The sequence below is a fragment of the Fundulus heteroclitus genome, unplaced genomic scaffold, assembly GCF_011125445.2.
Source record: "Fundulus heteroclitus isolate FHET01 unplaced genomic scaffold, MU-UCD_Fhet_4.1 scaffold_40, whole genome shotgun sequence".
NCBI lineage: Eukaryota > Metazoa > Chordata > Actinopteri > Cyprinodontiformes > Fundulidae > Fundulus > Fundulus heteroclitus.
Genome location: NW_023396813.1, coordinates 1,285,579 through 1,304,024, shown reverse-complemented (window position 1 = coordinate 1,304,024; position 18,446 = coordinate 1,285,579).

The window sequence follows — 18,446 nt, the reverse complement described above, 5'->3', positions numbered from 1 at the left end:
ATTCTTGGACTTGAAAAAAAGTTGTCACTCCTTTATTCTATGTGTGTGCAGGTTTTGCTGTTAAAAAATCGCTAGTACTCGAATTCATCCCTTTCAACCATTGTCTTGATATCATCTTAAGAACTGATCATCACCAGACAATACTTAACAGACAGAGAGTTATTTATGAAACATTAAATAACTTTAAACAGTGTATAATTGCACAACAACATATTAACAGAACATTGGGTTTGGTAGGAAAATGCGCAAGGAAAACAGCAGCCTAGAAAGCATCTTGACCATTTGAATGCCTGATGGGTTGCTGGTGATTTTGGGCCAGACCTTTTTCCCCTCCTTGTTATGATGTTATGGGTACACAAAACTGTGAGATTGACAGTCAGGATTGATTCTGGGCTGGACCAATTACAGCAGGGATTTGAAAATGTGTAAATAAATCTGTAAATGTGTGAGGAGATTTGTTTGGCTGTACAACAGTCTGCAAATGTGTAAAACTACTTGTATGTGTAATGCGGTTTGCAAATGTGTACAAAATCCACAAATCTGTATTCAGATCTACAAATGTGTCCTAAGATCTGCAAATGTGTACTAAGATTTGCAAATGTGTACTAAGATCTGCAAATGTGTACTAAGATCTGTAAATGTGTAGATCAATCTGTAAGCGCACACAGAGACACTTATGACTGAAGTATTTTCGCTTCAAGACCCAGAAATACAGTAAAATCATTGGTTACAAGTCAAGCGGTTTCTCGGTTGCCTCTCTTTACACACGTGATCTTTGCTACACTTCTGCCGTGTGAGATTCGCAAATGTGTAAAAAGGATTTGATTGTGCACTACAAGGATTGTGCACTACAATAACTGTTGCTTAAGGGGACTTTCATCTATAGCTGTGGGTTTATTCAGAAGAGTTTGCAGCCGAAACAGTACTGTCACTACCCGATCCGTACCGGTAGCACGATCCGTTCCATCAGCTCATTTGCGCATGCGCGAACAGAATAAATTACGAGTCGCCAAAAAAATAATGTATTTACGGTACTGAAAATACTTATTTCTATACTTAAATCATTAAATAATGCTAAACTATATTGTATAGAAAATATGTATAATTTTTTTGGAAGAAATTGATGCGTTTTACATTCTCTCCATTGTATTGCTTAACGTCATCATCGGATATGCTCAGAAGTCTGGGAATATATCATTGCATAACGTTTTGTCTGAATCCACTCTATTAGTTTTATTATTTTTTCAAAAAGGACTGGGAAAAATATTTTCATCCTTAATTATAAGGTGAATTTTGTTATACAAATAATCTTGTATTAGAAAGTTAAAACTATAGATTAAGAGTTTAGCGCCCTCTGGTGTACAAATCATGAACAAGAGAACACCCCGTCATAAAATTACCCGTATTGTTTATTTTTTACAAAATCCGAACAGGGAATAGAACAAAGAACACATAACAAAGCCAAGGCATCCTTTTTTGAAATGCATTTATTAAGTACAAAATACACAAATACATATGTACGGAAGAGTATTGATGCCGCTTGGGCGACTGTGGCTTGATGGGTTGAGTAATTGTCTTGCAATTAGAAGGTTGTCGGTTCCATACCAGCCTCCCCTTGCCACATGTCAATTTGCCCCTGGGCAAGGCACTTAACCCCAAGTTGCCTACCGAGCTGCGTCTCAGTGTATAAATGTGAGAGTGACTGGGTGAATGTGGCGATAGTGTACAGCGCTTTGGGTGGTCAGCATGACTGGAAAAGCGCTATATAAGTTCAGTCCATTTACTTGAAAAAATACAATTTTCCTACTTGTATAAACATGATAATTATATTGTATAAACGTGATAATTATATTGTATAAACATGATAATTATATTGTATAAACATGATAATTATATTGTATAAACGTGATAACTTTATCACCAGATGGTGGCGGTAGTATGCTTTTAGTCTGACTCATTTAAGACGAAGAAGAAGCATGTGCGTCATCTATTCGGGAACTAAAATGGCAAATTTACGGGAATGGATCAAGTTTTACTTTATGCTCGCTAGTATCCACCTCATTTCCAACGGAAATTCAGAGACATGATCCTTCGGTGTCCGTAGTATCAGCATCTTTCTGTATAGGTGACTGATTATGGAGTGGTATATATATATATATATATAAATACATATTCTGCTATGCAGAAGAAAAACGACACCCATGGCGGATAACAATGAGGAGAGCAGTCAATGGAGAGAAAGCACCGGTTCGAAAAGAATTTAAATATTATTATAAGCCATGTTTACTTCCGCAATCACTGAGCACACTTGCTTCGCTTGCTTCGTGTGACGTCATCGCTAGAGGCTACTGTGGTTGCAGTGGAAACCCCTGGTGGTGGTGTTTTTGTTTGTGTGTTGTGTTGGAGCACCCTTTTCTTGTGTTTGCTGTGTTTTTGTAGTGTCCAGGGTGGTCCCTTTTCTTCACTAGATGTTGCCCCTCTCCTCACCACTTTCCCCCCCATTGGTAAGCCTCGGTTTCCTTTGAAATTAATTTTTTTTATACTCAATTTGGTTCCAAATGCATTCACTGTTTTAACATTTACGTTCAGGTTATTGTTGAATTAAACCTATTAAAGTTTAATAAAGTTTTGTACAATTTTCTATATCGTGTTTTATTTGCAAATGAACTTACCTGTGTCCTTATTACCATTTTCCTAAAGTTATTCCAGGAGGCGTTGTTGGTTTCCCGTATTGTAAACTTTAACGTGTGTTTTAAAGTAAAAGAAAATCCACCCTCAGGTTGCCACAATTGGCATTGTTGACAGGATACTGCTGTGTAAAAGGAGACTTGATTCTCTAGATCTCCAGATCTGTGTAGTGGTGTATTTTGTTTGCTTTGGAAGGGAATTGTGTTGTGTGAACAGGCAAAACAGCAGCGAGTCAATCAAATTACAGAGGATCCAGGTCATGGAGGAGGAGGGGATCCAGGAAATGCGGGACTTGATTGCCCAATGCGGTACTGCGCGCGAGCTATTTTTAGAAACACAACGTCACAATGACGTCACATCACGTGGTACGCAGTGAGGCAAACTCCTGAACCCCGCTGCTGCTTTGCTTTAAAAGAGACATGCGTTAGCCTAGGTTTTACTCGGTAAACGACTGCTTTTTCCAAATCTAAAACCATGGTTTTTAAACATTGTTGCTATGGAACGGGCAACAGCGACTCGAGGTACGCTGATCGGCCGCATATGAAGGATGTTTTCTTCAAGACTGCCAAGGAGAAATGTGTGTGCTTGGAACACCGGGGCGGTCGGCCTACACAACAGTTCAACCCGGAAAAAGTTACCAAATTCAAGTACATATGTAGCAAGCATTTTGTCGGAGGAAAGGGCCCAACCGAAGAACATCCTGACCCAATTCCAGCGACATCAAGTCAAGGTAAGAGTATTTTGGTGGCCGACATGTTAATAAAGTAGCGCCTGCTACCATGACAGCATATAGGCTATCATGGTAGCAGGCGCTAACATGATAGCCTGCTACCAGGCTTACTCAAAAACATTTCAAATGAGACAAACATTAAACATATACCCATTCCTGGACGGTGATTGCAAACAACAAAAAAAAAAAACGGCCGACGCTGCCATGACCGCCGCGCAGGAAAAAAAACCAAAGCTTACCGTTCATCATCTCGGCCAGTTTTCCAGTCTTTTTAAGCCCTCGAACCTCAAGCCATCGTTTGAGCTGAACGTTGGTGTGTTCTTCGACAGTGCGACCAGTAATCCGTGTGCCTGGGACATCGTCTTGGGAAAGTTTAACGGCTGTAAAGTCGGTCAGATCGCTGGTTCTGTTGCGCTTGTAATAGCTGGGTTATCCGTGCTTTCTCTCCTGTATGCCCTACCTAAGCGGCAAAAGGGGCGTTGCTCTTGAGACGGTGACGTCACGTGCGCGGTACCGCATTGAAAGCAGAAAACAAATGATTACGACAGGAACAGTCACGCTCCGCCCCAGGTACTTCTGCTCCTAATTTTTTTATTTTTTTTCCCCCAGTGTCCTGTCTAGCAATGTGGCAATAGGAATTGATATCTCAATGCCAGATAGAGCTCGACAGATTTTGCTTTTACAAGTGGAGCGAACAGCTTTCGCCATAGTGCTCTACTTGATTTATGCTTGTAAATAGCTTTATTGTGATTCCTGCAAGGAGAATTTCAAATTATATGTGTAACGGAGCAGAAGAGCTCAGGTTAAATTATGTGAAACCAGGCGCAACACCGCCACCTACTGACGTAGTGGGTACGTGGGGTGGGGAACGCCACAGCGGCGAGAGGATTTATATGGGTAAGATGTGCTCTCACACGGTCTGGGACGTTATTGATTTTGTGAGTGTTTAATGTGTTCATATTTTGTGTTCTGTGGTGTGGCATTGCTCTGTGTGTTGTGTTAGCGCTCACTATAAATTTTGAGCCTGTATTTAGTTAATTAGAAAGTTTGTTGCTGAAGCTAACTTAGCTTCTATGCTATTTTCGCCTCACGTGTTAGATCATAATTGTCCCGCGAGACTGCTGTTTACCCACGCCGCTGCTGTGTCGTCTGCTGTGTTGCAGGTAATATACGATCACTGTAGTATATATTTTGTGTTGTTTCTGTTTTGTATGGCCACAATTGGTTATTTTTCTGTTGTTTTGTTTACTGAACGCCACAGCGGCGAGAGGATTTATATGGATCATAATTGTCCCGCGAGACTGCTGTTTACCCACGCCGCTGCTGTGTCGTCTGCTGTGTTGCAGGAAAAGAATAAAACCGTAACACCCACCTGTCATCGTCTGACATCTAAATATATATATGAAGCCTCAATAAAGTGGAGCTGTGGTCATCAGGAGAAGTAACCTGTCACATTGGTGCCGTGACTTGTTGATCTGGAGCTTCGTCTTCACTTCGGCCCGGGACCACTTCATTGGACGGCTTCTGGGTTTTGCTCTCAGGTGGACTGTATTTCTGACGGTGTACTGGTTCATTTTACTCTTCAACCAGTTTCCTGGGGTCATTATATGCTTTTTGTTTTCGCTGTGATTAATGTGTCACTGTCATTTGTGGTTTGACAATGAGCTACATACAAGGGAATGTTACTACACCTTTTATTCCGAGTGTTGGTAGAGGGAGAGGCAGAGGTGTGGTATTGCAGTTTGATAGTCCTGTTGAGGAGGGTGGTGTTCATGTGGCGGGAGGTAGGCAGGTTCCAGCCGAGCTCTCTTCAGTCAGTAGAGACGGGGTTCCCTATCAGAGCCATCACATTGTGCATGCCCCTAGCACACAGGTTACTGCTACACCTACACAAAACCCTGTTCCACCTTCACCTGATGTAGTCAGCCAGATGAGTGACATAATTAAACTTGTCGGCCAGCAGGTGGCGGATAGCATAGTCGCACACCTCAGTCCAGCACATAGTACGCCAACACCTAGCACCCCAGTTGTGCACAGTGCTCCCACCACCCACGGTTCTGCACACAACCTTGACCTGTCACAAGTCCAACTGGTGCCTCACAGGAAGCTGAAGGAGCCCCCAACCTTCATAGGTGATGTCACAGACGCTGTGGATGTTCATGGATGGGAGGACCTGATGAAGGATTACATAAAGAGGGCGAACATTAGACCAGAGCAGCAGGCTGAGGAAATACTCATTCATCTCAGAGGTCGAGCTAAAGATGTTGTGAAGTTTGGTTTGAGAAACAGTGGTGTTGATATGACTCTAAACCCAGATGCCATTTATGCTCTCCTCCGTAAGCATTTTGCTGCTGTGCCCTACTCTCCTCTCCCCCTAGCAGACTTTTACACCACACTGCCAAGAGAGAATGAGGATGCAATATGACTACTGGCTGAGGCTCAACCAGGCTGCAGATGTTGCTGCTGACCGCCTCAAGGAACAGGGTAAGGAGCTGCACTGCCCCAGTCTTGAAGTGACGCGCATGTTTATCAAGAACTGCCCATCCAAGGAGCTCGCCATGACCTTCAGGTCGAAAACAATTGACAAGTGGACTGCAGTGGAGGTTCAAGATGTGCTGGATGAGTTTCACGCGGGGAGGGGTTTGAGAGGTGCTACTGCTGCCACTGTGAGTAGAATGCCCAGTGAGAATGTGCATGTGAATAAAGTCGAGATGCTTCACACTGCAGCACCTCCGCCTGACTCTAGAGACTCTCCCACACCCAGGTCATCTGATTTGGCTGCTCTTGAACGTGTAGTTAACATGCTGGAGAAAGTTCTGCTGGAGAAGTCTGCTCCAAACTACGCTAATGCTCCCAGACAGGCCAGACCCAGACCTCCTAGGATTGAGGGTCTGAATGCCCTGCCGTGTGCTGTCTGTGGCAACGCAACCCACTCAGCACTCACTCATTGTCGAGACAAGAAACTGTGCTTCAAATGTTTCTCACCTGATCATTCCAGACGCTGCTGTCCCGTGCAGTCATCGTCCACTCCATCTGCGCAGCTGGAAAACTAATGGATCTGCACCCAGGGGAGGACGGTGTGGATCCTGTTGGTGTCCCTCCCACAAGTGATACTGAGGACTTTGAGTCAGTCTTTGAGTCAGTTTGTTCAAGCATGCCTCCAAGTAAGACTGTTCTGTTTCAAAGCACACAGAGAATACAAAAGTCAGACAGCTTGTTTTACACCACTGTCACTGCAGCAGGTGTCTCATTGAAAGCAATGATCGACAGTGGCTCAACAGGATGCACGCTGAGTGAATCAGCTGCAGAGCGCCTCCTGCAGCATGTTCCAAGTCTGAGACGTTATTCTGCAGGTGATGTTGTTATCATTGGATGTGCAGGTCATCAGGTCTCGCCTTCAGCTGCATATGATGTGGAAGCTGAGGTCTACAACTGCAAAATGATTATTCCAATGTTTGTGGTGCCTGGACAGACTGATGATCTGATATTAGGAAGCAACGCCATAAAGAAAATCCTTCAGATGATGAGAAAGACTGACAGCTATTGGCGACTCATGTCTGAGCCCAGTAGCGCCACTGATGATGACTGTCACCACTTTTTCTCCCTCCTTTCCAACACACAGAGATGGAGAGGTGCTTCTGTGCCTGACAAGGTTGGCACACTGAAGTTACAACACTGTGTGACTTTGCAACCACAAAGTGAACATTTGGTGTGGGGCAAGCTTCCTGCTTCTTCACCTATGTCAGTCAGCAGCACAGTGGTTGTTGAACCAACTCAAGCAAGATGCAGACCCAGAAATGTCTTGGTTGGTCGGATTGTTACGCCTATGTGGGGTGATGGATGTCTGCCCATGAGAGTTATTAACCCCACAAATGAGCCCATCACGCTGAAAAGGAACACTAAACTCGCTGATGTGTTTCCCTGTGTTGCAGTCGAGGATCTGTCTTCACCTGACCAAATCCAAGGTCACTCTCAGTCCATCACAGATCCTGCGACTCCAAGGTCCAAAGAGGATGTCAGACGTGTGTTGGACAAGCTGGGTCTGCCTGATCTGGACTTGGACTCGTGCGCCGTCTCGGACCTCTGGAGGGATAAGCTTCTACAGATCATCGAGAGACATGAATCTATCTTCTCACGACACAAGATGGATTGCGGAGAGGCGTCTGATTTTGTGCACAAGATACATCTGGTGGATGAGAGGCCGTTCCGGCTGCCTTACCGCAGGGTAGCACCGAGCCACTATGAGAAGTTGAGAACAGCGCTCAATGAGATGGAGGAAAGAGGGATCATTCGCAAATCAACCAGTGAGTACGCTTCACCCCTCGTCCTTGTGTGGAAGAAAAATGGCGACCTGCGCCTCTGCACAGACTTCAGATGGCTCAATGCTAGGACGGTGAAGGATGCTCATCCGCTGCCACATCAGGCCGATGCGCTTGCTGCGCTCGGGGGAAATGTCCTCTTTTCCACCATGGACCTCACCTCGGGTTTTTACAATGTGCCTCTGCATGAAGACCACAAGAAATACACAGCCTTCTCATCACCGTTTGGCCTGCATGAATACAACCGGATGCCTCAGGGTCTGTCGAACAGCCCAGCTACATTCATGCGCATGATGCTTTCTATTTTTGGAGATGAGAATTTCACCAGTCTTTTGTGCTATTTGGACGATCTCATGGTTTTTGGGCCCACTGAAGAGATAGCACTCCAGCGCTTGGAGATGGTGTTTTCTCGCTTGAAGAATCATAACCTCAAGCTGGCGCCGAAAAAGTGCCACTTCTTGCGGAGATCCGTGAAGTTTCTCGGGCACGTCGTTTCTGGATCGGGCGTGCAGACAGATCCTGGAAAAGTTGACGCTATTACCCAAGTGAAGGTGTCTGATCTCATGGACAGTGATGGTGTCACTCCTTCACAGAAGAAGATCCATTCATTCTTGGGGATGGTGCTGTATTATCAGCATTTCATTGAGGATTGCTCCACTAAAGCCAGGCCCCTGTTTAAGCTACTCTCAGAACAGAAGACTGTGGGGAAATCCCGGCACAGGAGGATGTCTGACAGAAAGCGCTCTACTCAAGTGAAACTCTCAGCAGATGACTGGACGTCTGAGTGTCAGACTGCCTTTGACACTCTAAAAAATGATCTGTATCACAGCGCAACCCTAGCTCATCCTGATTTCGAGAGGGCCTTCATTCTCGCTGTGGACGCTTCGTTTGACGGGATTGGAGCTGTCCTATCGCAGATTCAGCCTGGTGAGAAAGTGGCTAGACCAGTTGCTTTCGCTAGCAGAACACTGTCAAAATCCCAGTTGAACTATCCAGCTCACAGGCTTGAATTCCTCGCCTTAAAGTGGGCCATATGTGACAAGTTCTCACATTGGCTAAAAGGGAGACATTTCACTGCATGGTCTGATAACAACCCGTTGACCTATATCCTGACGAAGCCCAGGTTGGACGCCTGTGAACAAAGATGGGTAGCAAAGTTAGCGGCATATGACTTTGATCTGAAATATGTTCCAGGGTCCAAGAACACCGTCGCTGACGCCCTGAGCCGTGAACCCTTCGTCCAGTCCAGCATAGGTCATCGTCTGATTAAAGAGCCCTACCTGTCCTTGTTGGATGAAGTCAATGGAGTTGTCACTGGGACAGTGCAAGACGCCTTCCGACTAACCACCAACTGCCAGGCTGTTCAGACTGCTGCTGAATCCACAGGTGAGGGTCACAGTCCAGCGCAGCCTGGAGGCGCCATCGGTGCTGAGGAGGTGTCAGCCATCCTGGATGCTCACTGCGCTGGTGGCATTTCCCATCTGTCCGGTGCAAATCCATCCTTGTTGCAGTTACCTGACGAAGACCCGTCCATTGTTATTCCACGCAGTCAGTTACACAACCTGCAGCAACAAGATGCTACTGTGAACAGAGCACTCTTCTATGTTCAGCGACATAGGAAACCAAATGCACATGAGAGGGCGGCTGAGTCGAGCTGTGTGCTCCGGCTTTTGAAACATTGGGAGAGATTAAAAGTGTGTAATGGGATTCTCTACAGAGTCAAGAGGGACCATCGCATGAACAAAAAGATCTTTCAGGTTGTCATACCTGAGTCCCTGAAACATCAAGTCCTCCACGGTGTTCATGATGCAGCCAGCCACCAGGGCCGTTCAAGAACTCTCTCCCTGGCCAGTGAGAGATTCTTCTGGACCGGCATGGGAAAAGATGTTGTGGCACATGTGAAGCACTGCCAGAGGTGCATTCTGGGAAAAACCCCTGAGCCAGCTGCCAGTGCCCCTCTTGAGAATATCCGCACCTCAGCTCCTATGGAGCTAGTCTGCATTGATTTTTGGACGGCAGAGTCAGGTGACAAGAAGACCACTGATGTTCTTGTGGTTACAGACCATTTCTCAAAATTAGCACTGGCTTTTCCCTGTAGAAACCAATCTGCAAAGCAAGTTGCCCGCTGCTTGTGGGACAAGTTCTTCTGCATTTACGGATTCCCCAAGCGAATCCACTCTGACCAGGGTGCTAATTTTGAGAGCAGGCTCATCAGAGACCTTCTCGAAATGGCAGGTGTACATAAATCTCACACGACTCCGTACCACCCCATGGGCAATGGTATCACAGAAAGATTTAACAGAACCCTTGGTGGCATGATAAGGACTCTTTCCCCGAAGTACAAGTGTAAATGGCCGCAAATGCTCCAGATGTTAACTTTCAGCTACAACTGCACAGTGCATGAGACCACGGGCTTCGCGCCATTTTACTTGATGTTTGGGCGCATCCCACGCTTGCCGGTTGATGTTATGTTCCATCATGTCCTGGAGAATGTCAGTGTTGTCAGCCACCATGAGTTTGTGGATCATCTGAGGAGGGATCTTTCTGAGGCTGCACAGATTGCTCGACAGCATGCCCATGATGAGCAGAATCGTCATGCTAAAATCTACAACCGCAAGGTCAAAGGGTCGCCGCTGGCTGTAGGTGACAGAGTGCTGCTGGCCAATCGAGGTGAAAAGGGCAAGAAAAAGGTCGCAGACCGGTGGGATTCAACCCCTTTTGATGTGGTGTCTGTCAAACCTGAAATACACGTGTACAGGATCCGAGATGCTGCTACAGGAAAGGAGAAGGTTGTGCACAGGAACATGTTGCTTCCTGTAGACTTCCTGTCATTCCCTGAGCCGCCTGGCTCACAGGCAGTCTCTGGTGAGCCACAGTCTGCAGTGTCATGTCAGAGCGACCGGTGTTGTGTTGTGGATGGCCGGGAGGCTGCTCAATCACGCACTATGGATTGGCTCATGCAGTCCCCAGACCAGGTTGAGGAGGAGAATGGGAGTGTTTCGAGTAGTGATGGCATCAGCAACGCCTCACTCGTGGTTGCTGTGGACACAAGCAAGTCAGGGGAGCTGCCAAACTGTACCACTGAAGACCTTGTGCAGCACACATCTCCCAACACTGCTGCACAGAACTCAGTCTCAGACCCAGTGCATGACACGAGTCACTTCCCTACTGATGTGCCCATTGCTATGAGTGACTTTCTCAGTCCAGATGAGGTTGAGTTAGAAGAAGTAGTGTGCACACATCCAGTCATTACACAGACCCCTCCAGCTTTCTCACGGTGTGGAAGAGCCATTAAACGTCCAAATAGGTTGATTTGTGAGATGTTGGGTCCAGAGATTTGTGGGGAATACTGATACTCTTTTGTGGTCTACTTTTGGTGCCATTATGGCTGATACGCACCTGTCAATCTGTGTGTAATTTAACTGTTGAGGTTTCTGTGACTACCAGTCACTTGAATTTATTTTCTTTCATTTAATGTGATCTAAAGATGTGTGTAATACACTAAAAAGAGCAAAGACATGTACAATGTAATGAGATGTAAAAGGCATCTCTGGTTGTCTGTGATATGTACAGGTTTTGGTACCTCCCTGTGCCTACGCACTTCTAATGGTAGAATTTCTGATATTGACTTTTTCGTACATCACTGCTCGGGATACACAGTATTTTTTATTTTTTTTTAATTTTCTTTCTCTCTCTCTCTCTTTCTTATTGAGCATATGTTTTTGTTTTGCTCTTGGTGTTTCCGATCTGTGTTGCCCCTATTTGGCATAATTTAAGGGGGGTGTATGTAACGGAGCAGAAGAGCTCAGGTTAAATTATGTGAAACCAGGCGCAACACCGCCACCTACTGACGTAGTGGGTACGTGGGGTGGGGAACGCCACAGCGGCGAGAGGATTTATATGGGTAAGATGTGCTCTCACACGGTCTGGGACGTTATTGATTTTGTGAGTGTTTAATGTGTTCATATTTTGTGTTCTGTGGTGTGGCATTGCTCTGTGTGTTGTGTTAGCGCTCACTATAAATTTTGAGCCTGTATTTAGTTAATTAGAAAGTTTGTTGCTGAAGCTAACTTAGCTTCTATGCTATTTTCGCCTCACGTGTTAGATCATAATTGTCCCGCGAGACTGCTGTTTACCCACGCCGCTGCTGTGTCGTCTGCTGTGTTGCAGGTAATATACGATCACTGTAGTATATATTTTGTGTTGTTTCTGTTTTGTATGGCCACAATTGGTTATTTTTCTGTTGTTTTGTTTACCGAACGCGACAGCGGCGAGAGGATTTATATGGATCATAATTGTCCCGCGAGACTGCTGTTTACCCACGCCGCTGCTGTGTCGTCTGCTGTGTTGCAGGAAAAGAATAAAACAGTAACACCCACCTGTCATCGTCTGACATCTAAATATATATATGAAGCCTCAATAAAGTGGAGCTGTGGTCATCAGGAGAAGTAACCTGTCACATATGGACATTACAATGGGAGAGTAAAGGAAGAACAAGAAGTGAAAGAGAAAGAAAAGAAAAGAGTAGAGGTGAAAGAAAGAAGAGATAAAAGGGAGAGAATGATAAAACCTCCGTCTGCTCTGTCACCTGGAAAGAGAGATGCAAAAAGAACATCACAACCAACAGACATAAAGCAACAGATACAATCGAATAACACCTAGAGGCCGTTGCTAAATCATATATATTATTATGTAAGCTGATATGTGTAATGTGATACTTGAAAAAGGAAAGTGAAAGAACATAAATAAATAAATAAATTATAAGATTACTGCATATAAGTGAACACTTAATACCTGGGACCCAGCACCTGTGGGAGTTTGTGAGAGTGTACTAGTTTAGGTGAAAATTATACAGAAGGAAATAGCTTGGTAGTGGTTGTGGAGAACCAAAGGCCCGCCTTCCCCGAGCACAGAGGCAGGAGTCAGGGGACCCATAACCCCGGACTCCCAAAGGGGTCCCTAAAGCAGGGCGCCCAGGAGGGGCCGACACAGGATATCTGCAACCCGCCCCCCCCAAGGAAAGAGTAGAGACGACCCAGAGGAAATCCCCCAGCCACCGCAATGCCGACGCCCTCAAGAGCCGCGGGGACGAGCCCGTGGGCTCTGCCGGCAGCTAGCCCCGCTGAAGTGGTCCCGGCCATGGGCCCTGGGGGCCAGAGGCCCCAGGGGCGCCCCGCCCCCGCGACGGGGGCCCCGGCCACCCCCCGGGGGGCCAGGTCCCGCGAAGAGGCCGCCGGGAGTGGGCCGGCGCACGCCCGGGAAGCTGCCCCAAACCCAAAGCCAACCAACGCGCCAGAGGGCCAAGGAGCCTGCCAACGGAGCGGAGGAGGGCAGGACGTGGGGGGATGGGCTCCGCACCTAGCAGAGACTTGAGATGTTCTTGGGAGAGGGAGCGGACCACAACCATACCTGGAAAAAAAAAAGAAAACTCATTTACACCATCCCTCCGTTGTGCCCCACTCACCACACACAGATAAAAAATTAAAAAAAAAGACGCTGTACACACATTCCCACCTAACACTCGCATCCAACACTGACCAGAGGGGGGGGTCACCCCAAATCGACTATACAACTGCTTGTGCCCGACCCCCGGCCCCGCACCCGTGCCAGATGCCCCCCGGACCGGGCCCCCCAAAGAGGGCGGGCCAACACGACCCGTGCGAGCCACCCAGCCAGAGCCCCCCTCACCCCCTAAATACCTAATAAACCCCCTCCCTCCCTCCCCCACCTTACCCTTGCCACCCTTGCCACCCCTGCCCCCCGCCCCTCCTGGGGGGAGCGGAGGCGTCAGCCCCAGACCTGGCAAGCCGCTGACTACCCATTGCAGCCCCCCGCCAAGACCCCGGACACAGTGGCCCGCACCTCCTCCAGGCCCCAGACTCCTTGCCGCCATCGGAGAACGGGGGTGTGCAGAAGACCCCGATCCTCCCTACGCCCGCTCAGATGTTATGTTGTTGCATGTTGTTCTCAAGTGCGTTTAAAAACTGGGAGCGCCGAAGGGGGTGCGCGGCACAGCCCACCCCCCCCTCCGGAAGGAAGCTGGTGCCAGCGCACCCCCTCCGGGCAACTGCCCAGAACCCTCAATGTCTAAGTGGGAGAGGAGGTGAAGGGAGCCGTCCGAGGTGAGGCTCACACAACATAAGCCCCCCCCCCCCCCAGACGTCTTCCCCCCACCCCCCATACCATGGCCTATATGAATGTGCGTTGTGAAAATGTTTGGAGTGAAAGTGTCTAAGATGCATGATAAAATTGGGGAGAGGGGCGTCACCAGAAAGTGGCAACCTCCAGTAACGCCCTCTCCTCCAGGACCTACATGTGTGGCGCCGTGATGGAGCAGGCAGAGGGAGTAGTCCGGGGATGAGGAGCAAATGACTGGGAAGCTATCCCAGGGAGCCAGCTCCCCTACTGACTCCAATAGGCACCCCCGCTCCCCGAAAGCCCCACCCAGAGAAGGGGGCCTCGCCAGCGGCACCACCGTAGCCCGGGGACCAGGGAGAGGCCGCAGGGCCCGCCAGCCAACCACCCACCAGGACCAACACCTCAACCCCCCCCCCCCCCCCCCAGCCCACCCACCAAGCCTACTGGCTTTACCCCCCCCCCCCAAAAAAAAAACAACTAACTAAATAAATAAATAATTAAATAAATAAATAAATAATAATAATAATAACTAAATAAATAAATAAGAGGGGGGGACCCAGGCCAGCCAGCTCGCACGAGCCATCCCAAACCCCACCCCCCAAGCGAAACCTGCACCGCAAGACGACACGGACCAGGACAGGGACAGGGGGCTGGACACAAGCCCACCAGAACGCCCCCCCCCCCCCCACACACCCGTAGATTTAATCCCTCTCCAACACTAACGTTCAAACAACTCACCATACATTCGACAGTAGACATCCAGGCTGGGTAGGTCCCTACTCCCCCTCCCCCAACCAGCAGAGTGCCTATCCAATGAAGGAGAAGAGCATCTGCCCTGAGATGTTAATGACCATGCCCCCCTACCAGCTCAACAGGCCCCCCAGCGCACCCGAGGCCCCGTGCAGGGGCGGACACCCGGGCGCGCGCCGGCCCACACCAAAAGCGACACACCCCCCGGAACCGGAACCCCCGAGGCCCCGCCGGGGCCCCTGCCCAAGGGCGGCGCGCCCCAGGGACCCCAAACCCCCAGACCCACCGCCGGCCCCACCCAGTGGCAGCACAGCTACCAGGTCAGTAACCCACGTCCGTCAACACGCAGCTCCCAAAGAACGCTGCAAGCGGCTGCTGAAGGCCACCCGTAGGCCTCCCAAGCTCCTCCCAGATGGGGGCAACAGACCCCGGAGCCGGATCCACCAGGCGCCCTACTCCAAGTGCCCTCAGAACCCCAGGAACCCTTCCATCCAGCCACTGCGCCCTGCAGGAAGCAACCCACCGCTCCCTATTCCACTAAGTGATGGTGTTGATCAGAGGAGCCCAAAGAGACCAATCAGATGTGGAAGCAGATGCTGTCTCTAGATTAATATGATCCAACAAAAGATCTCTATACTGATTGATACTGAGATTTTCTTTACTTTTCCAATTCATGAGGATAGTTTTCTTTGCGATACATAAAGCAGTGAAAACCATGTAAGCTATTTCTTTTTTCAGAGGACTTTCCTCAAAATTACCGAGCAAGCAAACTGATGGGGAAGGTGTAATTTTACAGCTCAAGCACTGCTCCTTCTACTTCAAGCACATCTCAGAGTGCTCTTCCCGCACCGGGCCCCACTGTGTCAGAAAGGCTGGTGTTTGTGCCTTGTGACAGGAAATGTCCAATTTTCAGGGGAAGATCGAGAATAGGGTGAAATGATTGGTTGGAGGAGGTGGAGGCCTGTATGAGGGCACGTCACTTATCACTTGCTGATCAGGCTTTTTATTTGTATGATCATTTGGAGGGTGAGGTATGAGAGGAACTTAGATATCGTCCTAGTACTGAACGAACTGATCCAGCTGGCATTATTAGTGTTAAAAGAGGTATATGGTTGTACGGATTCCTATGTCTCGTTGCAAGAGGCTTTCTTTTCTAGAAAGCAGCAGGAGGGCAAAACCCTTCAAGAATTTTCCCTCGCACTAATGGGGTTAATGGAGAAGGTTAAAGCCGCTGCACCCACTAGCATGGTTAATCCTGCTGTATTGCTGAGGGCTCAGTTTGTGGAGCATGTTTTGGATGGCCCACTGCGGCGTGCATTGAAACAGTTTGTACGGGAGAAACCTGCAGCTGTTTTACTTGATGTCAGGGCTGAAGCTATTAGGTGGGAACAGGAGGGCTCATCAGGTGGTAGTGAGGTTCGGAGTCTTTCAGTTCCATCGCTTGGATTTCAGTGTGCTGTCCAGGGCACTTCTCAGATTAGTCCAAGGGATTAGGGGTCAGAACTGAGGTCTCTGCATGATATGTTGGCACGACAACAAGAGCAATTAAATCAACTCCCTCAGAGTATTGCCTCTCGTCAAACCCACCAACAGAGTCGTCCCCCCGTAATGTCCCTATAGTCCATAGACGGTGCCAACAGCCAGGTCATTGTGCTAGAGAATGTGATGGCGTACCTGTCCCCTCCTGTTTTCACTCTCAAGACCCTCAGCAGCCCTCAAGTCCCCCGCCTCAACACTCTGCGGTCTCGGAAAACTAGATCCCACTAAATTGTTGAGCCACAGTTTGGGTGGGGCCACTATTGGCTCAGTTACAGCACCATATAATGGTAGGAAAACGCCAAAGCTTATGGCGGCATGTCCTCATTTAGATGTGTGTTTGGGAGGTGTTCAGGTGCCCTGTCTAATTGACACTGGCTCTATGGTTTCTACCCTTACCGAAAGTTTCTTTAAGGATCATTTCAAGTCTGGGGGCCCTGATGGTTTATGCCCTAGTCACTGGTTGCAGCTTAAGGCAGCAAATGGGTTAAATATCCCCTACCTTTGTTACATAGAGCTTAGCGTTAAAGACATCCCAAACTGCAGGGTTTTAATTGTAAAAGATCCTCCTGGCAAAGTGGCTGCCACACCAGGTGTTTTAGGCATGAATGTAATCCAAAAATGCTATCATGAGCTTTTTGTACAGCATGGTGCAGGATTGTTCAGTCTGGACAATGCCCCACAGGCCGCTTTTGAAGTCTGGCCCGCATTGCAAAAGTGCCATCAGGCAAGCTTGCAGAACCCATTAGACAGTATGGGGAAGGGAAAAGTGCGGGATCGTGCAGCATGCAGGGTTCCAGCTGGGGTTATGAAGCTTGTGGCTGCTACCTGCTCCGATCAGCTGACACAGGCTGTACTTTTTAAGCCTCCTGTGTCAGGTCAGCCTGGGGGTTTGTTAGCTTCTCCTGCCCTGGTCTGTGTGGTGCGAGGCAGAAAATGACAGTGACTTAGGGTGTACAAATATAATTAGTCACAACATACCTCTTATTGATGAGACCCCTGTAAACCAGCGTTACCGGTGTATACCACCGTCAGACTATCAAACGGTAAAGAATCACATTAATCAGCTACTTAGTACCAATGTGATCAGAGAGAGCTGCAGACCCTATGCCTCTCCCTTTGTGTTAGTTAAAAAGAAGGATGGGAGCCTGAGGATGTGTGTGGACTACCGGCAGCTAAACGGTAAAACCTGCAAAGATGCCTTTCCATTACCACGCATTGAGGAGTCTTTGGATGCACTTACAGGTGCTTGCTGGTTCTCTACCCTGGACTTGGCAAGTGGTTACAACCAGGTACCTGGTGCAGAAGCTAGGGATAGGAATCGAAAACCGGTTCCTGTTCAGAACCGGTTCCGTGTGTTCCGATTCCACCGTTTGGCAGCTCGCTTAACGATTCTATTATTGATTCCAGGCAGCACCAGAGTCGGCCAGCAAGACTTACGTCACGTTTTTTACGCAAGTTACGCACACAGCATTCAGTAAGCAAGTACGACGCGACCAGAAAAGCAAAACAAAAAAAATGGCGCCCCCTCGGGTAAAGCGATCAAAAGTCCGGTAAACACGGAAAAATCAGGGGATCATTAGTTATACCTAAAACTAATACGTTTGTGGTGATTTAATGAATTTAGCGTTAATCAATATGAAAATAAAAGCATAAATTGTCGTCTCGATCACTGTGTATGGGAACGGCCATTACTGCCCGACATCACATCCTGTGACATAATGTCGCGGTAAGGCACTGCGCTCTACAACAATTATTTTGGCTTTCGAGAAGACTTCACCATTGAAATTCATGAGAGCTATTGCTGAAGCAACAATGCTCACGTGCATGGCAGTTGGATGTTCCAATACATCGGGCAAAAGCGGAAAAAACATTTGTTTTTTCACCTTTCCGGTTCATATTTCACAGCGGGCTGTTTTGCTACTCTTTTGGCTCTTTTTACCTACTTGCCATCGAACTTCTGGCCAGAGAGAAAACACGTCGTCTGAAGCCAACATTTCGAAGAAGAATGTCTTCAAGATGACATGAGAGCGAGACTTTTCAGTAGGTTTTTCTTTTTTTATAATGTAGAAATTGCTGGAACATTTGTGTACCGACCAGAGGGGCGGTGTGACACACTTCGATAGAATGATCACTGTTGTGAAGCCCACTTATTTTATGCAACTTTGGTCTTCTTTTTTCTAAAGTCGATTGTAAATTTCATGAGTTGTGGGGTTGCAGTTTTTTGGCATGTTTCTGAAAGTGAAGTTGATTGTGTTGGGCTCTAAACTAAGTGACGCTGAAAT